The following is a 26,695-nucleotide window of genomic DNA, read 5'->3' as shown; positions in this document are numbered from 1 at the left end:
TATTTGTGAACTATGACTGAAAATTATTTGACCTCTTTTATTGCTGCAATTTATCATATTTGTTTGTACAATCTAATGGCAAGTATTGGTTCCTGCACCCAGAGTTCAGGTTGCCTGGAGACCAGCTCCTCTGTGTATGAAGGTAAATTCTATCCTCTTGTGATCTCGACCATCCTGAATTCACCTAGGTAAAGATTAAATTATTTTTAATTGCATTTATTACAACACAGCATCATGATCTTTCTGACAGCATGACAAATGAGTTGCCCAATCAAAAAAAAGTTACACACATATAAAAGCTACCATACATAATTGAGTCTGTCATTCATAATGGTCCTGAATAAAGCACACATGCCGATTAAATTTTGTAGGAAAACAATTGCAAGGACTGTTGACTAGACTTTAGTTTTCTAAAGTAAACCATGATTGACAACTGTTTTTCTTACAAAATTCTATTATTTAAAGCTGACTTATATTTAAAAAGGCAGCATGGTGGCACAGTGGTTAGCGTTATTGGCTAAATGATCCAGCTTTCATGATTTAAATCCCATGTCAAGTGGTTGTCTGTGTGGAGTCTGCATGCTCTTCTTGTGTCTGTATGCTGTAAGTATTCTGGTTTTCTCTCACATCCAAAGATGTGCATGTTTAGTTTACTTGGAGACACTAAAGTGGCTTTGAGTGCAAGTCAGGGAGTGTACCTCAGTGAACTTGATATACTAGTGCCACTGCAGGGTTGTTTCATACTCTGCACCCAGTGCTTATAAGACACTGGATTGGATTATTTTGTTTTGGTTAAAAACATTTGTCTAACCTCCTTGGCATTAACCTCAGGCTTGACTTGGCCTCAGAATTCTATGCAGTTATGGATAAGCTTGAGTCAGGCAGGGGGTGACGTGTAATTATATGTATTAAGCCTGAATAACTCTCAGGACAGTATTGTGCTGCCATTTAGTGGATGAAATAACATAATGCTACCAAAAAAAGCATAAATATCTTATGCTTTCTGCCACTTTATAGTAATTCTAACATAACTCATCAATATTCATGAGCCTCCAATGAAAAATACAATGGCAAACAAAAGGCAGTTTTAGAACCAACTGAAACTGAACCATTGCTTGAATCAATTAGAATTAAAATTAGAATTAGAAAGCCATTGTTGTTGTACCAGTACAATGAAATTGTAAAAGTTACACATGTAAATGGTGCAAGTACAACAAACAATGACAAACAAATAATATAACAACACACATTTTATAAGAAATAGATAAAACACATAAATAAGTAAAGGGTGGAAATTATTTTTCACTATAGTAATCATTGTACATACTAGAAATAAAATATGGGCACTAGAGGGCAGAGAGCATCCAATGATTTTCTCTGCCATGAATATTACCCTCTGCAGAGCTATCCTGTCTGCTGCTGGACAGTCGGCATGCCATGTTGAAATACAGTACACTAAAACACTCTCAGTGGTTGACTAGTAGAAGGTCAACAGCAGCTTCCCCTTCATTTCCATTTTTCAGGGAAGTCTCAGGAGTAGAGTGTTTGGTGTCCAGGACAGGTCCTCAGAGATGTACTTTCCTAGAATCTTTAAAGATGTGACCCTCTCCACCAAGTCCCTGTTAAAAGAGTGGGGTTGGCTCTGCTCTGTGTCTCCTGATGTCAATCTCTTTAGTTTTGTGGGGTTTGGGTGATAGATTGTTCCTGTAGCACCACACTGAGAACTTCTGCTCCTTGTCCCTGTATGCTTATCATTACCGGTTATGAGACCTACAATGGTAGAGTCATCAGCAAACTTGATGATAATGTTGCTGACGTTATAAGATGTACAGTCATAAGTGTACAGGGCATAGAGAAGTGGGCTCAGTATACAGCCCTGAGGGGAGCCAGTGGTAAGGGTGAGGGTGAAGGAACTGGGGGCACCACATGTAACAGTTTTTGGCAGCCATCGAGGAAATCCTTTATCCAAGCACAGAAGGAGGAGGAAATGTTCAGGTTATGCTCAGGATGATTATATTAAAATGCCGAGCTATAATCGACAAATAGCATCTTTACATAGGTCCCTGAGTGTTTCAGATGGCTCATCACTGTATGGTGGGCGGTACAGATGGTGTCTTCCATGCATCTATTTGATCAAGCAATAGTGACAATCTTAATTTATTTTCAAACATTAGTGATATTAATTGGTCTCAGTCGTTAACATGGAAAGTTACACTAATGCATGACAAGACACTGCATGACCAAACTGCTGTTATGTCAGGACAGTTGGAATGCATGAAACTTGTTCACAGTGATGGAAGAGTAGTTGTGTGACAAAAAGGCAAAATAATTGTGATCAAGTGCAAGGACAAGCAAGACATTGGCACTGTTCACAATGTGACAACTGTCAATGTTTGTGTCAGGGAAATAGGTGAAAGTTACTAAACCTTGAGCTGTGATAGCCTGCATTAACATAAGGGGCATGTCAATCATGCAGGTCAGGCACTGATATTCTACAGTTTCATGTGCGAGCAACAGAAAAAAATAAATGAAAAGTGTAAACAGAAATGCATTCCTACTGTCCTGCTTACAACATAGTATTGGTGACTGTCCCAAAAAATGTCACACAGAGAAAGTGTACTAAATCTGCTACAGCGCAGCAGTGGACACTAGACATAACTTTTCTCCTGTATTTATGTTGACTGTTTGTTATTTACAGGATTATGTTACATGTAAGAACATATTTTTTTGTTAAAAAAAAAAAAAAGAGTGATTTTGGCTTGTTTTTCCGGGGATAAACATAATGCTAAGGAGACTGCAAATATAATATGAAAAAATTTTTCATAAACTGCTTATCCTACTTCAAGTTAGAATAACCTAAGAGTAAACTGAAAAATAATCAAGACAGCAAGTCCACAAAAAAGCAGAAAAAAATTTAATTGTTGTTGGAATACAATAAAGATGCTTAGCCAAGGAGATATTTTCATAATAATGATATGTTGCAAATATATATAGAATTACTTGTTTTCAAAGAAAAGATGTGCTTTATAGTTAGCAATAAATAAGCAGAATGCAAATCAAGCACATAATATGTTTGCCATTAATATTGTTTATTATAATGATCACAGAATCGCACTGCTGGCACTTAGGAACCTGTCATCACACAAATGAACAAAGCTAGATGTTTGTTCAGTAAGGGTTAGATATTTTACTTTTTCATTTATCTGTTACGTTTAACTTTCAAAGCTGAAACATCAGATATTCAAGTAAGACTGCTGAGACAGTTTGAATTATGTAAATATGAGCGCATGATTACTTGCACATTGCTGACAGGATTAATGACAAAATGTCAAAATCTATTAATGTCAAATAACAGGACTTACTACATTTGTTAGCAATACACACTGTAGTACTACATGACATTTACAATCATTATGTTTTGAGTTTATTTTATATTTAGGAAAAGGAAGACAAATTTCCATCAGGCTAAAAAAATAATCACTCGAGCAATCATCTGTTTCTTATCATCCATGACTCTTTCTCCTCTACCACATAGCTTCTTTTGAAGCAGTTGACCGACAAACTTTCTTCAACCATCTAGAAAACTAACCTAAACTATCGAGAAACACCATCAATGTGCCGTGTTTTCTATCCACGTTATAAATGTATGTGATTTATGGTGTCTTTTAGGAGCACATGCTTTGCTACTTCAGAGTAGTATTGCTAAAATACTCTGACTAGTTTTTTGCCATAGGGTAATTTATTTACTGACGAAAGTGCTGGGACTGTACAAAACAATTAATTGAATATTATGATCGCATTTTGTGGTTTTCTTACAGAGAAATAACCTTCAGAATATATGGGTAAGCTCAACCCCTACAGCAGTTATTTTATTGATGCTGACCATAGGAAATAAAATAATAAACTGAATGTAGCATTAAATATGTATACAGTGGTATATAAATTAAATTTGATTTTGTATGTAATGCACTGAAAAAGATATCATTTGTAAAATAACCATAATCATTTTTGAAAAGTCAACACAGGACAAACGGGACAAAAACAGAGGCAGCTGAAGTTTTAATCCAGATGATAAACTATGGCTTGAAATTTAAATTTTAATTCAGTTGATAGTCAAATACGGTAATAATAGTCTTCATTTAAATATCATGTAGACCATGAGCTACTGAGTTAATGGTACACATTCTGGTGAGAGCAGTATGGAACACTTGGATGGTTTTTCAGTATATAAGGATGCAGTGTTTTGATTAGGATACACTACAATCACAACACTAACCACTTCACTTCTGTGCCGGCCTTTACTGTTTTGTCTGCTTAAGTATTTTTAACATATGTCTTTTTGACACAACTGTATCTCTCTGTCTGTGCAAATAATATTTACTCTAAGATGTCTCTGTCTGTTGAGCACCTGTAATTATAGTTCCCGTCATCAATTATTTTTTTTTTTGTTATTTAATAAACACAAGACATTTTTGAGTCATGTTATCTTTGAATAGAGTAAAGTGAACGGGTGAGTAGGTAACTCGGATTATTTCATGATGGCAGCTTAAAATGTTCACTAGACCCTAGTAGCTCTGGACTCTTTAATCTGAAGATGTATTTTACTGTCTGTATTTGTATTCATTTTCTTTTCTGCTGTTACTAGCCAGTGGGAGAAATGCAGATAAAAATGGCATTGTGCTATACAGATATGCATTCCAGAGCAACCCATACACGGCCCCTGTACAAGTAAAGACAGAAGTCCCCAGCTAACTCTGCCTGCCAATGCACCAGTGCATACACAGAGACTGTTTTAAGTTATAATATTATGCTGAGCTTGATACTAATTAGGCTACTAGTAATTTCAAAATGAAAAGTATGAGCTTACCTTAAACTTGAATCATCATATCACTTTTTTACAAGAACCCTGAGTGAAGAACCCCTTTTCTGTCATTTATAACTTGAAAAAAAAAAGCATCTTAAGACATAGAATGGACTGGCCATGGTCTAGGCGCAGTGTCAGAGACCACTTTGTAAAAATAATTAGCCATTTTAAAAACACATCCAGTGGTTTTTAGGAATGTATTATCTTTGATTTTCAAGATTTTGCTTTTCACTATATCTGTTCTGATGATGTCAGTTATTAATTTTAGCCAAAGTGAAGGGCCAAAAAAATCATTCATAGCATAACTATTACTAATATCATGTACTAAATAAGTACTCCATTTTTTTTGGAGCATTGTTGTGGTAATGAGTCGTTTTGGTGGATGCAATGGTCAAGTTAGTGCTACCCTGGGAATCATTAGCAGCTTTCAGTGGTACGTGTTACTGCTATATGGGTAACTTGAGACAGGAAAAATATACTCATTTTTTTATTTTTTCTAATTGTGTTTTCTGTTCTTTGCATTCCTCAACAATCAACTTACACTTTTGAATTGTCTTCACTAACTTCTGTACGTTAACAAGCATACAATAACTAATAAAGTTGTTTTTATAGTATTGTAGATGGTTTGTTACTCTGTTTTACAAGGACACAACCCAACCAATGATATATTAACCAATAACAGTTACCTGGTTTGGATGGAGAAAGCCTAAAATGACCAGTTGAAAATTCATTCTCATATAGTGTGTTCCAATAGATCCATGTGTTTATTTTAAAACATACCAAAATAATGAATATTGGATAAAACATGTCCCCACATACAGTGTTAAGGTAATTTATTATACAGATGACCCAACATTCTGTATTTCTCCTTTCTTGCTGTCTGGGAAAAAAAGAAAAAAAAAACATTAGTTGCTGATAGGCCCTCTTAGATTAGCAATGCTTTAAATACCATAGGTAGGAACACTTAAATAATTTCTGCAAATACTAATAACAGATTTACACGGTATGAAGACATTTCTTGGCCTTGGACTGTAACTTAAAAAGTATAACCTAATACTCTATAGCAGCTTTGGAAGATATTATTTTTTATTCTCGCTATTTCTTCATTTTAACTGGGAAAGTAGGTGAAAATCATATGGATTACCTTCATCAAGCAAGACTACAATTTGAATCAACACTCAACTCCTGCACTGAGTTAGTGCCACCCAGTTGTGATATAGATGATAACTTCATGACACAAAAGGGACCTGCAATCCAAGGAGATGTCTGACCTTGTCAGCTACTCCTTTGATGTTATACCTGTAAGGCTGGACTTAAAAACAGCCCAGAACATAAGATGTTATTTCTTAAACTAGAAGAATGAGCAAACCCATTGCGAGATGTGAGAAAGTAATTACTGGATGTTTTAATAGCTGTTAACAATTTTCTAATTATATTAAAGAGTCCACTTGCACAGGAGTATCTATCTACAGTGTATATATATATTATATATATATATATATATATATATATATATATATATATATATATATATATATATATATATATATATATATATATAGTCACATACGTGCAAGTAGGAGGATGTTGTATGGACCAAGTGAAGGTAATTCCATGCCAGGCCAGAGGGTGGCGGGGAGCACTGAACCTTCTCCTGTTATCTCTGTTATTTCTGTCGTGAGAAAACCTGTCTGATTCAACGTTGATGGTGTCACTTCTATATCCGGTGCCTAGGAAAACATCACGTCAGGTTTCGTTGCATAGGATGACATAACTTCTGGTTACGGTGCCTAGACTATCATCAGAAGATGGTCACTTCTGGTTCCCCTACGTCACTTCCGGTCTGACTACTTAAAACCACCATCTTCACAAACCCTCATCAGTTCATGCCTGGACTACATCAAAGACACTTCTGCCAAAAACCAAACCCATTGCAGCCAGGGATAATATACAGGTGGCTGCCCGAAATCTCTTTAAGTGTGTCAAGCATGATCTTTTCACAATATATATACACTTTTCACATCCATAAACCTTCTCTTAGGCCTTCCTCTTTTCTGCTCTCTCTTTTACATCATTTTCCCCAATATACCAATGTCCAAACCAACGCAATCTCGCCTGTCTCATTTTGTTTCCCAACCTGAGCCGACCCTCTAATGTACTCATTTCTACTCCTGTCCATCCTTGTCATGCCTAAAGCAAATCTTAGCATCTTTAACTCTGCCACCTCCAGCTCTATCTCCTGCTTTCTGGTCAGTGCCACCATCTCCAACCCATATAACAAAGCTGATCTCACTACTGTCCTTTAGACCTTCCCTTTCACTCTTGATGAACCTGTCTATCACAAATTATTCCTAACACTCTTCTCCAGCCATTCCACCCTGTCTGCCTCTCTAAACCTCTCTTCCACAATTCCTGTTACTCTGTACTGTTGATCCCAAGTATTTAAACTCATCCACCTTCCTCACTATTTTACTGCCCTTCCTCTCATTCACACACATGTATTCTGTCTTGTTCCTACTGACCTTCATTCATCTCCTCTCTAGAGCATATCTCCACCTCTCCAGGGTCTCCTCAGCCTGCTCCCTACTCTCACTACAGTTCACAATGTCATCAGCAAACATCATAGTCCATGGGGACTCCTGTCTAATTTTGTCTGTCAACCTGTCCATCAACATTGCAAATAAGAAAGTGCTCAGAGCTGATCCCTGATGTAATTCCACCTCCACATTGAATGCATCTGTCACTCCTACCGCAGTCCTCACCATTGTCACACTTCCCTCGTGCATATCCTGTACAACTCTTCTCTGCCACTCCTGACTTCCTCATACAATACCACAACTCCTTTTGAGGCACCCTGCCATATGCTTTTTCCAGGTCCACAAAGATGCAATGCAACTCCTTCTGGCCTTTTCTATACTTCTATACTCAGAGCAAACATTGCATCTTTGGTGCCCTTTCTTGGCATGTATCCATACTGCTGCTCACTAATCATCACCTCCCTTTTTAACCTAGCTTCCACTACTCTTTTCCACAACTTCATGCTGTGGCTCATCAATTTTATCCCCCGTTCGTACTACCCTCTTATTCTTAAAAATTGGTATCAGTACACGTCTTCTCCATTCCTCAGGAATCCTCTCAAGTTCCAAGATTCCATTAAACAATCTGGTTAAAACTCCACTGCCATCTCTCTTAAACAACTCCATGGTTCCACAGGTATGTCATCTGGACCATCACTCTTTCCATTCTTTATCCTCTTCATAGCTGTCCTTACTTAATCCTTCCTTATCCGTTGTACTTCCTGATTCACTGTCTCCACATCATCCAACCTTCTCTCTCTATCATTCTCTTCATTCATCAGCCTCTCAAAGTACTCTTTCCATCTGCTCAACACACCCTCCTCTCTTGTGAGTATGGTTCCATTTTTAGCCTTTATCACCCTAACCAGCTGCAAATCTTTCCCAGCTTGGTCCCTCTGTCTAGCCAATCGGTACAGGTCCTTTTTTCCCTCCTTAGTGTCCAACCTCTCATACAACTCATCATATGCCTTTTCTTTAACCTTTGCCACCTCTGTCTTCACCTTGCACCTTATCTCCTTGTTCTCTTGTCTACTTTCTGCATCTCTCTGAATATTCCACTTCTTCTTCACCATCCTTTTCTTCTGTATACTCTCCTGTACTTCCCCATTCCACCATCAGGTTTCCTTTTCCTCCTTCCTCTGTCGAGATGTCACACCAAGCACCCTTCTTGCTGTCACCCTTACTACTTCTGCTGTAGTTGCCCAGCTGTCTGGCAACTCTTCACTGCTTCCCAGTGCCTGTCTTACCTCCTCCCTAAACTCAACCCTGCAGTCTTCCTTTTTTAGCTTCCACCATTTGATCCTTTGCTCTGTCCTCCCTCTCTTCCTCTTCTTCTTGATCTCCAGCGTTATCATACAGACCACCATCCTATGCTGTCTAACTACATTTTCCCCTGCCACTACTTTGCAGTCTTCAATCTCCTTCAGATTGACTCTTCTGCATAGGATATAATCTACCTGTGTGAATCTTATTCCACTCTTGTTTGTCACCCTATGTTCCTCCATCTTCTTAAAATACGCATTCACCACAGCCATGCCCACTATCATCTGACCTTCTTCATTCCTCTCCTTGACACCATACTTACCCATCACCTCCTCGTCTCCTCTGTTCCCTTCACCATGTCCACTGAAATCCACTCCAATCACCACTTTCTGTCCCTTTTAGTACACTGTCCATCACTTCATCCAAATCACTCCAGAAATCTTCTTTCTCATCCAATGAACACCCAATGTGTGGTGCATATGCACTAACAACATTCAATATCACACCTTTAAATTGCAGCTTCATAATCATTACTCTGTCTGACACTCTTTTCACTTCTAAAACACTCTTGACATACTGTTCTGTCTCTACACCATTTCTCCTCCCATCCACACCATGATAAAACAATTTCAATCCACCTCCGATTCACCTGGCCTTCCTTCCCTTCCATTTAGTCTTTTGCACGCACAATATGTCAACCATCCTTCTCTCCATCATATCGGCTAACTCTCTCCCCTTACCAGTCATTCTGCCAACATTCAAAGTTCCTACTCTCAGTTCCACTCTCTCTACCTTCCACCTTCCTCCTTCCTCCGTCATCAGTAGCCCAATTTGTTGGCTAAAGGTACTGGTGGCGGTCGTTGTTAAACTGGGCCTCGACTGATCCAGTATGGAAATTTGCATTGTTGTCTGCATATTGATCTTGCAAAATTTTACACCAGATGCCTTTCCTGCCCTGCCCATTTATCCGGACTTGGGACCGGCATTAAGAAAACACACTGGTTTGTGCATCCCCTGTGGCTGGGTTGTGCAACTCCATCATATAATTACTGTATTTTTGTACAATGTTATTCAACAGAAATGGTCCATCTTAAATGAGAGTATATCCTATAATCTATACAGCTAGAATCTGCACACTTGGTATTCTTATGGATGCTTATGGAGAGTTAAAGAAGATACCGGAGAAGTAAGATCCTTCATAGGAAGAGCAATAAAAGCCTCATAAATGAATGTTACTTTACCTCTTCCACACATGGGCTTGGATCATGGATGAAGAATGGCTGATAAGATGGTCGAGTTATACCTGCTTTGACAACATAGTACTCCAGGGCCAACATTGTCTGCTGTCTACTCTAGCTCAAAGGTGTTTAGTGCTGTAATTAAAACGGAACAGCTTGAAGCAGGTTTCTGGTGGACCATGGTCAGGCTAAAGCAACTTTCTGGTATTCTTAATTGGTTGGTCATTGTGTCCTCAGTGTTTAACAATATTGTTTGGTGGTAAATTACCTTTTGGTCATCTTTGATGCAGGAAAACAGTTTTCATTCTATCTTTGCCTTTATATTATTGTTAAAATCTTACACAAGTCATAACTTATTTCAATCTATCTATTCCCTCATTTTTATCATCAATCAGGATTATATTCAGTTCTTCATTTCCTAGATATATTTACTGAAATATTATAAGTCCCAGGGGTACATGAGTCACTTTGAAAAATAATGAGGCTCAGATACCCATTTGGAGCCTATTTGATTTCTGTAAATAAGAAACTCTTAACATGAGTATGAATTTTTCAGTGCCTGTTTTGTATAAAAAATAACATGATGGTTTAACCATTATTTTCAGTATTTCTTTATGTACAACTCAAGTGAAATATCAAGTATCTAGCAATAAACTACCACAGATGAGTGATGCAGAATGCAGAAAACAGCTCATCTTTTTCAAAGTTAATAAATTATTTTTAGCTGTAGCAATTTAAACAAATTGCCTTTAATAAAATGTTCTCAAGAAAGTAGATATGAAAAAGTTATTCTTGCTTCCACAATAAACAAACATGAAATGTTTTTGATTGTAGATCTTCAAATATAAATTAATTTTATAAAGACAGACACTGTATTCAGGTTCACCTAGGCCCTGTTCAGGAAGAATAAGATGATAAATAATGCATTATTATTATACAGAATAATTTACTACATGTAATTGTATGGCAATTTTATTTTTACTTTATAAAAAATGTATGTTTAACCACTCTGTAAATATTTGGTGCACTGCATTAAAGAGCACAAAATAATACAATTTACTTTAACAAAACATTTAAAGATATACTGTAGTATATAAGTGGAATTAATCTAATGTTGTTGCCAGTATACTGTAGTTGAAAAGCAGTCATGTATATCTATCACGTGAGATTAATAGTAATTACGAAAAACATCTATAAAAATCAAAAAGTATATGTCAAAAATGTGAACTATCTAGTACTAAATAGCACATTTTTCAATTGCCGTCAATGACTTTCAATTACTTATTCGATTGACAGAGGTTGCTGAGCTTCTGTAGTTGCACTGTTTCAGCAGATAAAGGTTTTATTCCATTAGCTGTCATGTCAAGAAAAATCAAGATGGATATCCCCCTCATAGCAGTGGTGCAGAAAGTACAATTTAAAGGCAAAAAAGTGTGACTGTGTGATGAAAACTTAGATAACAGAAGGTGATTCACAAGTGAGTGAGCACTGATATTCAGTTTTGCTCTTCGGTGCTTAATTTTATAACCTTGATTGCATTCAACAACAATGCTTTATTCTCCTTTTAATGATCAGTACTCTCTACTCTCCTTTCTCTACTGTCATGCTTGTTTTCAGTCTATCTCATCTTTATATCATATCTCTTTCTCCCACACTTCTTTGTTACCTTCACTAGAATCGTTATCTGATGTTCCTGTCCTAATTCCAGCCTAACTGCTTCTTGCTATATTCTTACCTACTTATAATGTTAGCTCTGTTGATATTCTGGTCAATTCCACAATTACATTTTTTCCTTGTTTAGTAGGGCTTCTTTTAGCCTCAGGTTTGCAAAGGTTATTCCTATAATAAAGACTAACTTTTGCCCAATTAGGAATTTCAATTTCCCATCCAAAATATGTATGTATTGTTCCACTAGGTTTCTTGGACATTAGCACCTAACTGTTCAAATGTTTCTAATCAGCATTCCACGCTTCTCTTGAGCACATTTTTATTTTTTATGTTTATGCTGGAGCTTCCTCTATATTGTTTCTTCAGATCTCAATACAGACTTGATCAATTCATCCTTCTTAGACACCTACAAGAGAAGTTACTTATTGCAGTGTTAAAAGTTCTATCTTTAGGGGAAAATTTAGTTTTTATGAGATTTCCCTTGAATTCCTTACATTCTGGATGCTTAACTGACTTCTCTTCAGTGTCTACATGTTATCACTGAGCTGCTTCTTATGAAACTGCTCATCAAAAGAAGCTTGAATCACTCTCACTGAATCTGGTTTTTAGAATTATCAGAGCCTACGAAAAAACTCGTAAGTCCGTCCCACCTTAAATCGCTTCTTAAAACCGTTCTCACCTCTCCGCCAGTGTCTTTTGTTAATCTAAATCTATACTAATAAAAGGCAAAGCCCTCACTCACTCACTAACTCATCACTAATTCTCCAACTTCCCGTGTGGGTGGAAGGCTGAAATTTGGCAGGTTCATTCCTTACAGCTTCCTTACAAAAGTTGGGCAGGTTTTATATCGAAATTCTACGCGTAATGGTCATAACTGGAAGCAGTTTTTCTCCATTTACTGTAATGGAGATGAGCTTCAACGCCGTGGGGGCGGAGTTTCGTGTGACATCATCACGCCTTCCACGTAATCACGCAGTACATAGAAAACCAGGAAGACCTCAAAAAAGCGCTCAAGAAAACATGCATTATATAATTGAGAAGGCAGCGAAACAATAAGAAGCGAGCGAGTGACATATACAACCATATTCATGAGTTCTGCTACTTCGGAAACAAAGCACGATGTAAACCTACACTTTAAATTAAGTTCATAGACAGGCTGCCGCTGGCGTTTGTAATTTAGTGCCTGCCCATATAAGGCCGTCCATCAGCGGCAATCCAATAGCAAACTGCCACGGGTAAATATTCACGGGTGAAGGACTGTGCTTATGGAGAGGAAGATGAGATGGTCAGGGTGGTGTTTGACACAAACTCAGCGAAACTGCGAGAGAAAGTTTTAAGTGCCAGGACTAAGGTAACATTAAATAAAGCTATGGACATAGCACGAGATGGCACCAGCACAGCTGGGAACCTTCGATGCAAGTACACCGAGTGGCTCACGTGAACTGACGCAGTGCACAGATAAAAGCAACAGTTCCAAAGAGCTGAACAAAACCGAATTACACAATTGAAAAGGCAGCAAAAAATATGAAGCGTCTGATAAGCATATTCATAAATGCAGCTACTGTGGAAACAAAGCACACGTTGGAAAAAGTCAATGTCCCGCTAAAGGAAGACAGTGTAAAAAAAACCCGTGCATGCAGTGTGTCAGGTCTCAGATAAAGAAGAAGACGAGCTGTTTATTGATGCAGTAAGAAACGAATCGATGAATGAAACCTGTCATCTTTACAACGATTGACAAACACGGAATGTAACTTGAACACAACACATCCTACAAATACGAACCTGATTGAAAGAAATAATGATAATCAAATCCTTGATGACAGCAACACTCAGTAACACTCACAAAACAAATACTGTATATTGACAGTATATTACGTTATTTTTAAATGTTCCCTTTTCTTTTTCTACCTTTTTTAACACACTACTTCTCCGCTGCGATACGCGGGTGTATATATATATATATATACTAGCAGAATACCCGCGCTTCGCAGCGGAGAAGTAGTGTGTTAAAGAAGGTACTAAAAAAAAAGGAAAAATTTTAAAAATAACGTAACATGATTGTTAATGTAATTGTTTTGTCATTGATATGAGTGTTGTTCTCATCTCTCTATCTATATATATATATATATATATATATATATATATATATATATATATATATATATATATATATATATATATATACCAGCTTGGCAGCGAGAAGTAGTGTGTTAAAGAAGTTATGAAAAAGAAAAGGAAACATTTTAAAAATAATATAACATGATTGTCAAAGTAATTGTTTTGTGTATTTGGCGGCAGCGTCACAAAGTTTTTTCGTCTAGCTGCATCAGAAAATGTACCACGACGCCTGACACGCCTCCTTTTTACTGTTTTCTCACAGCTTGGATTGTTGCTGTCATATATATATATATATGTATATATACACACACATACATACATACATACATACATACATATATATACACATATATACACATACATATCTTCATATCTACATATCTATATACATATCTACATATACACACATATATATATATATACATACCTATCTACATCATATATACACACACATACATACATACACACACACAAATTATATATATGTGTGTATGTATGTATGTATGTATATCTATCTATCTATCTATCTATATATATATATATATAATGTAGATGGGGTGTGTGTGTGTGTATATATATATATATATATATATATATATATATATATATATATATATATATATATATATATACATACACACATACATACATATATATATATAATATATATATATAATGTAGATAGGGGTGTGTGTGTGTGTATATATATATATATATATATATACACACACACATACATACATATATATACACATACATATACTTGTGTGTATAGCTTTTATATATGTGTGTGTATAGCTTTGGTCACTGAGTGCAAGGGAGAAATAATAAAATATAGTCTATAAGTTATTAAACAGTAAAACATTAACGCTTTAAGAAGTACAGGTACATTGAGCACTACTGGAGTGGTTATGGTAAACTACATTTTAAAGACTGTGTAACACAACAGGTAAGTAACTAACAGCAGCTAAAATGTATATGGATCATCTCTCGGTAGTAGATCCCTTTTGAAAGGCGCTACACGACGGCTGTGGTATAGAAATGACATTTTCTATGTGAACGTCAAATTTGTGCCTCTGGTAATGTGCCTTACCGCATTTAAAGAAAATTAGTTTTGTGTCCTCTGCAGTGTTAAGCGAGAAAGGCTTTAGTTTGGAACAAAAGGAAAAAAGTTGTAAAGAAAGGAAAGTTGCCTTTTCTTTTATATAGTATAGAGAGATGTGTTCGCTGACGCTATGATCGCCTTTTGACGACAGTCGTGGGTCTTGTGTAGACTGGTGAGACGCCTCGCCATTAATCGGCTGTGATGGCACTGTCAGTCCTCTACTCGTGTGTGTCTTCATAATCCGGGTGAGAACCTCATAATCGTATACGCAAAAGAAAGTGTGAATCGCCTTAATATTATTTTGCCGTGGTGTAGAAAAGGGGTCCCGTGTTTGCACTTGTCTGGGCTATAGCGCAAGGGGAGGATGAAAAAAACTAAAAGTGCTCACTTTGACTTAAGGCAGAAGCGCAGTCAGCGTCTCAAAGGCCGGCACAGCTATGCACGCTGGCTGCTCGACTTCTGCAGGGCAGGAGACCACAGTTTTGCAGACACGCTTCATGATATCAAAAGTCTCAGCTTTTGGAGGTCATTCATATATTATATGATATATATGTATATATATATATCAAAATACCCGCCCCTCGCAGCGGAGAAGTAGTGTGTTAAAGAAGTAATGAAAAAGAAAAGGAAACATTTTAATAATAACGTAACATGATTGACATTGTCATGAGTGTTGCTGTCATATATATGCCTGCCTAAATAAGTCACCCTCGCTTTGCTCTTCCTTTATTTACCGTTCATTTAATCACGGCTAGTGGCGGAAAAATTATAAAATGGAAGGAGGATGGCTTTACCAAAACAATTATTGATGGCGAATCGATTATTCATGAAGCTTGAATTGGTGATTTTTCTGTGTTAACCTCATATTTTTTCATACTTCTTCTCAAACTAAGGCGGTGCGAGGGTAAAATGAATCGGGAATGCGCTGATCAAAGTAATCGGTGTACCAGGAAATCATGCATTGACAAAAGCTCCCCTGTGCTTGTAATGCAAAGTGTGATTAAATGCATTATTTTTAACGCTATGGAGCACATGCATCAAGCTTCTCAGCTGTGCTTGTGCTAAGAAAAGGAAAGATTTTAAAAATAACGTAACACGATTGTCAATGTAACCTTTTGTAAGTAGTGCCTGGAGGATTCAGTGTGGAGAAACTCTATAGAGACAGCGTGTGTATTAACTTGTGGATTTTTCTGTGAGTATTTGGTGGCAGTCTGACCAAGTTGCTTCGGAAGACGGCGTTAGCTGCAGAGCTCAGCTCAGAGCCAAATGAGATGAATGGGAGGGAGATGATGACGTGACTCCCCACCCGCCTTAACTGTCAATCCCCACAAACACAGTCTCGGAATTTGCATAAGCACACCCCTTCACCTACAATTTTAACTTAGTTATAAAGTGATCAAAACTCTTGTTTATATCCTGCGTCCTCTCATTAAACTTGTATCCCGCATTACCTGTGGGCATGTGAAACGCCAGCGTAGCCTGTCTATGAACTTAATTTAAAGTTTAGGTTTACACCTTGCTTTCTTTCCGAGGTAGCAGCAGTCATGAATATGGTAGTATATGTCACTCGCTCGCTTCTTATTGTTTCGCTGCCTTCTCAATTATATAATGCATGTTTTCTTAAGGGCTTTTTTGGTGGTCTTCCTGGTTTTCTACGCACTGCGTTGACAGTCAGTACACGTGATTACGTGAGAGGCGTGATGATGTCACACGAAACTCCGCCCACGTCATTGCCAGCTCAACTCCATTACAGTTAATGGAGAAAAATACCTTCCAGTTATGACCATTAGGCGTAGAATTTCGAAATGAAACCTGCCCAACTTTTGTAAGTAAGCTGTAAGGAATGAGCCTGCCAAATTTCAGCCTTCTACCTACACGGGAAGTTGGAGAATTAGTGATGAGTGAGTGAGTGAATGAATGAGTGAGGGCTTTGCCTTTTATTAGTATAGATATATATATATATATATCCCGCTCTACATACTCGAATAATGGATACTTTATTCGCCATCAATGATTGTTTTGGTAAAGCCATACTCAGTGTATTCATTAGATAAACAGTAAAAAAGTAAGAGCGAGGGGAGGATGACTCATTGAGGCATGCAGGCTGTAGTGTGCGTCAACTCTATCTGAATTGCGCGATCACATTTGAAAAAATATATCTTTTCAAGTTCTATTTAGTCCATATGTGTCAAACTCAAGGGCAGGGCCACATCCGCCCGGTGTGTAATTATATCCGCCCGAGATCATTTTATATGCTGTATTATTGTTATTAATGGCCCGGGTATATGAAGCGCTGGTAACACAATAAACTACAGATCCCATAATGCAGCGCTTCAGCTGCCTTGCCGAACACTTACCGCATTAATCAAGTCTACCTTATGATGCTGCAAGTTATTACGAAGCTAGAGTTATTGCTGTGTGTGTATTGCTGTGTGTGTATATATGTAGATATGTATGTATATGTATATATGTTTATATGTGTGTGAGTACACACACATATATACACAGAAATACATATATATATATATACACATACATACATACACACACACATATAATGTATGTATGTATGTATGTATATATATATTGTAAAAGACCGAGAGAGACAGTAGCAAGGGTTGGGGTTTTCCGGCCCCGTATATTGTACAGAAAAAATAAACAGGTCAAAATCATAAACTAAAGAGTTCATATCGCGACACCGACTCCTGGCGTCGCCATTTTATTGGGGAGGAGCCGGAAGTGGAGGAATGTCGGGAAGGACCGCAAGGGAGGATGGGAAGGATGACGCCAGGGCAAGATGGCGGAGGAAGGGCGGAAGTATCGCACTGCGGTCATCCATGCCTATGGTGCAGGACGGTCTTTTTGCCTATGAGGAAGCAGAGGGAGAAAGTTAATACCCCACCATTCCCTGGCGGCGAGTGGTTTCCCAGGTGCTGTCGAATCAATCCGCGGCCTCCTACTCGCGCGTGCGACACGACTCCCCCCTTAGCCCAGGACCGCCAGGTCGGGCGGACCTAACCGAGAGGTCGTGAATACGAGAGGGCATCGGCATTGGCCTGAAGGGTGCCCCCCGATAAGTGACAGTGAACTTATACGGCTGTAAGTCCAGGAACCACCTGGTGACCCGCGGATTCGACTCTTTGTGCAGGGACATCCACTGAAGTGCAGCGTGATCAGTCACCAGAGCGAACTCGCGACCCAGCAGGTAGTACGGAGGTGGGTCACTGCCCACTTAATGGCCAAGGCCTCCCTCTCCACTGCCGCGTACCGGGTCTCCCGGTCCATCAGTTTCCGGCTAAGGTACATCACAGGGTGCTCGACACCATCGACGCTTTGGCTCAGCACGGCACCCAGGCCTGTGTCCGAAGCGTCGGTCTGGAGAATAAACGGAGCCCAAAATCGGCGTCCGTAACACAGGTGCCGACGTTAGGGCCTTCTTTAGGTCACTGAACGCTGTTCTGCTTTGTCGGTCCACACCACGTATAGGGAGCCTTTTGTCAGGTCAGTCAAGGGTGCTGCTCTTCGAGAAACGGGAACAAACCGGCGGTAGTACCCCGCAAGCCCCAAGAAAGCCTGCACCTGTTTCTTGGTACTCGGACGGGGCCATTCTAAGATGTCTTTCACTTTGGAGCTCTGTGGCGCACCTGTCCTTGTCCCACGAGGTAGCCTAAATATTTGGCCTCCTTTAATCCAAAAACACTTCCGGGGTTTATGCGGAGGCCGGCTTTAGCCAGTGTTCGGAGGACAGCTGCGACCTGCAGTAGATGCTCCTCCCAGGTGCCGGAATAGATGACAACGCCATCCAGGTAGGCGGCGCTATAGGACTGGTGGGGCCAGCACTCTATCTACCAGACGCTGGAAGGTCGCCGGGCCCCGCAGCCCAAATGGGAGGACCTTGTACTGCCAGTGCCCGCTAGGGGTGCTAAAGGCCGCTTTCTCCTTTGCGGATGCCGTTAAAGGAATTTGCCAATACCCTTTTGTCATGTCAAGGGTAGTCAGATATCGAGCCGCACTCCAGCCGCCAAGGAGGTCGCCAATGCGGGCATGGGGTAGGCATCGAACTTGGAGATCTGATTCAGACGCCTAAAGTCATTACAGAACCTCCAGGAGCCGCCTGGCTTGGAGACGAGGACAATAGGGCTGGACCAGGGACTATGGCTCTCTTCAATTATGTCCATGTCCAACATACGCTTCACCTCCAGTTCGACCTCTGCGCGCTTTGCCTCCGGAGTCGGTAGGGCCTCTCCCGGACGATTACCCCGGCCCGTGACTATATCGCGCTCAATCAGCGCGTCCGCCGGGTGACTCGCCACTACCTCGGGATGGCTCGGAGTGTTTGGGCTAACTCCTGCCGCTGCTTGGGGTCAGCTCTTCGCCGAGGTTAAGGGCAGTTGTGCTTGTAAAAGGGAGAGTGACCTACGGAGCTGGGAAGCTCCTCTCTATCTCTCAGGGCTTTAACAGGTTGACATGATAGATCCTCTCACCGGTCGACGGTTGGGCTGTTTTACCAAATAGTCGACGAGTCCTTTCTCTCCTTAACCTCGTAAGGCCCTTGCCAGTGAGCGAGCAGCTTCGAGTGGGAGGTCGGGACGAGCACCATAACTCGGTCCCCCGGGCGGAACTCCCTGAGGACGGAGTTGCGGTTGTAACACCGGCCTGCGCTGCTTGCGCACGAGTCACGTGCTCTTTAGGAGGGGCCTGATCTTTGTGAGTCGGTCGCGCAGTTGCGCCACGCTCAAAATATTAGAGGAGGGAAGAGCCTCGCCTCCCAGCCTCTTTTAGGATGTCGAGGATTCCCCGGGTTGTCGCCCGTATAGTAATTCAAAGGGGAGAAGCCGTAGAGGCCTGGGGTACCTCCCGGTAGGCAAAAGCACGAGCGGGAGGAGCTGGTCCCAGTTCCTGCCGTCTGACTACCTTGCGGAGCATCTGCTTAAGCGCCTGATTAAATCGCTCACCAACCCGTCAGTTTGCGGGTGATAGACTGACGCTTTCAGGTGCTTTATCTGCAGTAATTTGGCCACCTCCTTGAACGTATCCGAAGTGAAGGGCGCACCCTGGTCCGTGAGGACCTCCTTGGGTATGCCCACGCGTGAAAACAAGTTAACCAGTTCCCGTGCGATGCTTTTAGTATTAGCGAGCGCAGGGGAACCGCCTCTGGGTACCGGGTGGCATAGTCCACCATGACTAGGATATACTTGTGGCCACGGGTTGAGGGCTCCAGGGGTCCCACCAAATCGACCCCTATCCTTTCAAAGGGGATGTCCACGAGGGGAATAGGGACTAGAGGAGCACGGTCCCTCCTAGGAATCTGGCGGGTCTGGCACTCGACAGGATTGACAGAACCGCCGGACCTCCTCATTGATCCCAGGCCAGTAAAAGCGGAGCTTAATCCTCTCCAGTGTTTTTCGCCCCGAGGTGGGCCTTAGGAGGTGAGCATGTGCCAACTCGCATATCTCCCGCCGGAAGGTACGCTGAATTAGCAACAACTTCCGCACCTCGCCTCATGGGTAGCCACCGGTACAACAGATCATTTTCAAGGACAAAGAAGGGTTCCCGCGGTGTGGATCCGTCCGCTGTGAGCTGTTAGGCAGAACAATCGCGTTCCGGGCAAAGCGCAGGGAGTCATCATTCCACTGCTCCCTCTTAAAGGAGGCCGGCGTGGACCGAAATTGATGGTCCAGGCCGCCGAGAGGGTCTTGGGGCCTGGGCCCGGGGAGAGTTCCTGGCTAGTCCCTTCTCCGCGGAATCTTCCGGTCAAGGTCCGTAGCCACGAAAGGTCCCCGAGACACCAGCCCCATAGGGCCTGCCCTTGTGCACGGCGTGGAGGCCGCGGGAGGGTGCCTTTTCCCCTCATGACAAGATCCAACGAGGCCCCGGAGCGCGAATGGCTTACCGCTGATTTTTTAGACCAGTCTTGTCCCAGAATCACTGGGAAGGGGGTCAGGTAACACAGCGACCGCCATTTGATTGGTTCCCCCTTCCAGGTAAGATAGCAGTGAGCGGAACGATATGACCTAGTCCCCCCATGTACACAGGTAACCAACAAATGTTGCTTTAACCACTGTTGCGGTAAGACGAAACGGCGAGCAACAATGGTAATGTTGCTGCCGGAATCAAACAAAGCCACCACGGCGTGCCCATTTAGCAACACCACTCCCGTATTCGACTCGCCAAGGGATGCGGCGGGTACAATACCTCTCCGCGATGTCCAGCTGCAGTCCATAGGCTCCGGGCGATGTGATGGGGCAGTTTGGCAGCAGGTGGCCGGTCTCGCCACACTTGAAACAGCGCGCGGACCCGCCTCTCTTTGGGCTCTGGCTGGCGCTTCTGCAGCGCGGCGAGGGGGCTCGGGGGTGGCCGCCCGTCCCTGCCGGTTCCCGCGAGCAGGCTTTTCTGACCCCCAAGTCGGAGGACCGCCAACTGACGCTCCAGGACGCCGAGGAGGCCCGACATGTTTGATAGGCGTGCCCCGACCTGCTGGGCGAGGGAACTGGGCATTGCGTTGACCAGGCCTTCACAGGCCACCCGCCGACGACTTTCCGCCCGCCGGGCTCTCTGGCCGTAGCCAGCGCCCATCTTGCCCCAGAACTCAACGCCTGGGCGCGAAGGGCTTTTCGGGTCAAAGACCCAGTTCCGCCATTCGCCGCCTGCTGGCCCGGCTAATGCCGTGGCGGGCCAATATTTCGGGCTTGAGGAGGTCGTAATTAGCGCCTCCTCCTCAGGGAGGTCATAATAGGCCCGCAGCGCTGGTCCTTTAGGTATGGCGCCAAGATGGACGCCCACTGACCGCTGCCACTGCTCCGGGTGGCCGCCTCTCAAACATGCCCAGGTAGGCATCGACCCTCCGGGCCCCGCCGGCACCATAGGATGAGGCGGCTGCCTGGGCGGGTCTGGTCTCGCCCGTTGGGCTTCCACTAACCTGGCCTCGTGGCCTCCAGCTCCCGGTTGGTAGCGGCTTGCGCTTGCTGCAGGGCCTGGAGCTGGGCGCTCATTCCCTGCAGCACGGTGTTCAGGTCCTGTCCCTCCGTCATTCCGGGATCTCTGAATCCTGCCGACTACGCCACTTGTAAAGGACCGAGAGAGACAGTAGCAAGGGTTGGGGTTTTCCGCCCCGTATATTGTACAGAAAAAAAACAGGTCAAAATCATAAACAAACAGTTCATAATGCGCGACACCGACTCCTGGCGCCGCGGCCATTTTATTGGGGAGGAGCCGGAAGTGGAGGAATGTCGGGAAGGACCGCAAGGGAGGATGGGAAGGATGACGTCAGGGCAAGATGGCGGAGGAAGGGCGGAAGTATCGCACTGCGGTCATCCGTGCCTATGGTGCAGGACGGTCTTTTTCCTATGAGGAAGCAGAGGGAGAAAGTTAATACCCCACCATTCCCTGGCGCAGTGGTTTCCCAGGTGCTGTCGAATCAATCCGCGGCCTCCTACTCGCGCGTGCGTGACAATATATATATATATGTATTTGTGTGTATATATGTGTGTGTATATATATATATATATATATATATATATATATGACAACAACACTCATCACTCACAACAGTGACAAAACAATTACATTGACAATCAGGTTACGTTATTTTCAAAATGTTTCCTTTTCTTTTCATTGCTTCTTTAACACACTACTTCTCCGCTGCGAAGCGCGGGTATTTTGCTAGTGTGCTGATAAAAGAAAAGCTGCAAGTAGCCGGCTATTACATCCCCCCCACCAACTTAGAACGTGCACAAACTTCTCCCAGCTCATGCCTTGATTGATTACCTGGGAGTGAAGTGGAGTTTTAGAGTGGAAATAATAGATCATTATTTGGAATACACGCATTTCACGTGTGTAATCCGTGTAAACATATTTTTAAAACAGAAACGTTTTTCATATTGTAGTAGTAAATGACAAAATGTAAGCATAAACTATATAATGTATGAAGCCTGAAGTCTAAATATCAAACACTTTCACAAAAGGTACAAATATAACAGAACAAGTATGCTTTTATTCAAAAATATAACTGCAGAAAAAAGCCACCTTAGCAAGCCACATTGACACATACTTACTACAACTGCCTTGGTAGCGTAATAGTATTAGCTGCTGACTAGTATTCAAAAGGTCATGAGTTTGATCCAGCAGGATTCAGTTTTGAGAAGTAAACTGCTCTTATTCTTACTATTTTAGAATAAAAACATACATTTGATTTCAATGTGTAACAGCCGGTGTAATTTATGATACTTGTAAAGGTTAGTTTTTTTTTTATTAACTTTTCATTCTCTCAGTCATGTTCAGGATCCTACCCTGGCCCCCCCCATCCCACCATTTGTGGCATTACACGTCTATTTTTTGAGCATGCCCGTGTCGCTCAAACACAGGAACATATGTTGGTGTACAAGTATAACAAAACAAGTGCACTTTTATTCTAAACTATAAGTGAAGAAAAAATAAAGCAAGTTACAGTAGGCGGTTGATACGACAGCTTGCGTGGTGCAATGCTAAGAACTGCTGATTTCCATTCCATGCTATATAAAATCATCACATTCAAATATTAACAATTCCCACACACACTTCCTACATTCACGACATGTGTACTTGTTGCAGTGTACACATCTCTCTGTGCTATGGTTCCTATTGAACTGAATGAGCACCTGACATTGTACTTTCTTCCCTATATAAATAACATTTGAGCTATAGCGCATCTCCAAATAAATTACATTTGAGTTATAGCACGTCTTTATGTGAAAACAGCAGTGTCAGATGGGGGAGGATCGTGAACGCAACTGAGAGAATGTAACTGAATTAAAAAAAAAGCTAACCTTTTCAATTATCATGCATTTACACTGGCTCTTACAGACTGACTGAAATCAAATGTATGTTTTTATTCTAAAATAGTTCAGTACATGCAATATTATTTGAAAACGAACAGCGTCAGATTGAGTTTGAATACATGCCGACGCTGTTACAGAAGGAATCAGCTTATTCAGTGCAGTAGTTTCAACGCACAGTACATGCAATATTATTTGAAAATGAACAGCGGCAGATCGAGAGCATATTCAAACCCGATATGACGCTGTTCGTTTTCAAATAATATTGTATTAGTGCGATGATGTTTTTACATATATTGTCTCTTTCATTCATCTTGCGGTTTGTAATCAGTGACCGCGTGTTTTTCCCCGATCTTGCCAGTTCGCACATGTTGCTGTATGGTGGTGTTTCTTTTGTACTCCAGGACATGCAGAGGACAAAATAGTACAGAGCAGTAAGTTCAGCACTATATGCAATCAGACAGACAGACAGACAGAGAAGGCACTAGATATATAAATAAACAGGGAAGGCACTGTATAATAGATATATAAAAAACAGCTAAGGGGATAGATATATAGATAGGCAGGAAGGAAAGGCACTATATGATAGGCAGACAGGGAAGCTCCTATATATAATAAAATTACTGTTATTACTATATAGATAGACAGGGAGCTCAGACAGGCCGAACGGCGAAGGTTAAAAAAATAAATTTTCTCCCCAGCGGGGAATCAAACTCGAATCTCTTGAGGTACACCAAGTCTGCTGCGTTCTAAGTGATGAAATCTTACCACTACGCCACAGAAGCTGTTGTAAAAGTCTTGAAGCTTTTATGAAAGTGTTTATTTGCTCTCTGTCAGGCTTCACACATTTTATAGTTTATGTCTACATTTTGTAACATTTATTACTAAAATATGAAAAAGTTTCTGTTTTAACATTGTGTTTACACAGATTACTGTAGAAACGGAACACACATAAAATGCGTGTGTTCCAAATAACAATCTATTATTTCCACTCTAAAACTCCACTTCACTCCCAGATAATCGAGGCATGAGCTTGGAGAAGTTCGTGCACGTTCTGAGTCGGTGGGGGGATGGAATAGCCGGCTGCTTGCAGTTTGTTTTTATCAGCACATTTACAGGACAAAAGGAGGCTGGCGGAGAGGTAAGAACGGTTTTAAGAAGCAATTTAAGGTGGGACGGACCTACGAGTTTTTCGTAGGCTCTGGTAATTCTAGTGTTAAATCACCAGAAAATCCTCTACTATCATGCCTGAATTCATTCTAAACATCCCTTCAGAATTTGGTCAAGACGTCTTTCTATTGCCTACTAATAAATTCCAGAATCAAATCATTTGCTGACTTTTAGTCTTGGGTACCATAATATTTAAAATGAGAACAGTACTACCATACTGTAGATTTACATTTCATAACATAGCTGACAGCAGGGAATGCAAAGAAGGCTCCCTGTCTCAAATTACACACTACAGATTGCTAAGTCAATTGGCACACATGCATCTTTGTACTGCAGTCTAATAGAAACTATGTCACACACCCTAAACATTTGACAATAATACTGTTATTCATACAGCATTTCAAAATAATGTTTGCCTCATTTAGATAGATAGATATTTATTGTCATTGTCACTTTACTGCAGTACATTGCATTTTCTTCCATCTTATTGAAACATACATTTGTTTAACACTAGAATACCAAAGCCTATGAAAAAACTTGTAAACCCATCCCACCTTAAATTTTTTCGCACCTCTCCGTCAGCGTCTTGTAAATGTGTTGATAAGCAGCAAACAGCAAGTAGCCTGCTATCACATCCTGCCACCGCACAAAAGTTTTCTCAGCTCAAGTCTGTTTACCTGCATGTCAGTTGCTTAGAGAGTTGTATAGAGTAAATGCTATATCGTTATTTGGAACATATGCATTTCATGTGTGTTCTGTGTCTACAACAATCTATGTAAACACATTGTTAAAACAGAAACATTTTTCATGTTTTAGTAATGATTGAGAAAATGTAGATATGAAGTATATAATGTGTGAAGCCTGAGAGGACTACACAGACATCGAGACAAGCTAGCAACTGGACTTCACTAAACAATGTGGCCTGCTGGTGTACGCTACAGATTAGCAGTCACTCAACTACTTCAAGCCGTATTTTTTACCAGAAAGTGCCTTTCAGCTTATGAGTGATGGGAGAAACACATATGTAATAAGTATGTGAACATGCATACTGTAGTGACAACATAAGTATTTTATGTTGATTCAAGCATGAAACCATTACTTTGTGTGTTTTTTTAGAAAACTGAGTTTTTTGGAAAAATATTCAGCCCTAGGACAAAAGGAAGAAAAAATAATTAGTCCTAAATAGAGTTAAACAAAACACATTAGCCAACAAAGTCTTAGGGTAGCAATCAGTAACCCTATTGAATAAGACAGTTTGAAAAAGCTCAAAGAAAAATGGATGTGACGGTGCAAAAGTAACGGCTTGGTGCAGAGAAAAGAAAGATGCTGCTGAGGTGGATCTCTGCCTTCCACATATGCTGGTCCTCAAAGAATTTACACTACCAGTAGCTTTGGAATCTTTTTAATGCTAACCTGGAAGGGGTGGAGCTTCATGGTTGTAAGTGGAAACTAGATCACTCATCATTTGATCTACCAATCTCTGAACTGCAAGTGAAAATGGAGATGATGTTAGTGACTGTGCCCCCTTTTCTGCTCAACAACATTTATTTCTATAGCACATTTTCATACAAAGAATATAGCCCAAAGTGCTTTTAAAATGTCAAAGAAACAGATGCAAGAAAAACAAATTAAAATTGTGTTATAATAATAAAGAATAAATAACAAAAAAATCAATCACAATATATAATTAGATTGGAAAGAAGATTATATAGAATCATTTTTGTGAAGTCTCATAAGATGAGTCTGATTATAAGGGCCTGGGAAGACAGAAAAGAAAAACTCCAGTTAAGCTGGAAAAATAAAAAGAAACCACTCAGGTGGTACTGCCTACCTTTTTGAAGCCCTGAAAATATCCTCTAATTTAGGAGTGCTCAAATTCG

At 40.9% G+C, this 26,695-nt stretch overlaps 1 long non-coding RNA gene across 1 annotated transcript; it reads right to left on the bottom strand.

Annotated features, from left to right (window-relative positions):
- LOC120514473 lies at positions 1-26,695 on the bottom strand. The gene is made up of 4 exons (XR_005630472.1): positions 26,647-26,695; positions 26,229-26,300; positions 5,551-5,744; positions 1-184 (listed from the first exon to the last, which is right to left on the bottom strand). It is a non-coding gene; the product is annotated as an uncharacterized LOC120514473 (long non-coding RNA).

This window comes from Polypterus senegalus, chromosome 14 (genome assembly GCF_016835505.1).
Source record: "Polypterus senegalus isolate Bchr_013 chromosome 14, ASM1683550v1, whole genome shotgun sequence".
Taxonomy (NCBI): domain Eukaryota; kingdom Metazoa; phylum Chordata; class Cladistia; order Polypteriformes; family Polypteridae; genus Polypterus; species Polypterus senegalus.
The sequence above is the reverse complement of the archived record's forward strand: the minus strand, read 5'-3'. Positions and strand labels throughout refer to the sequence as shown.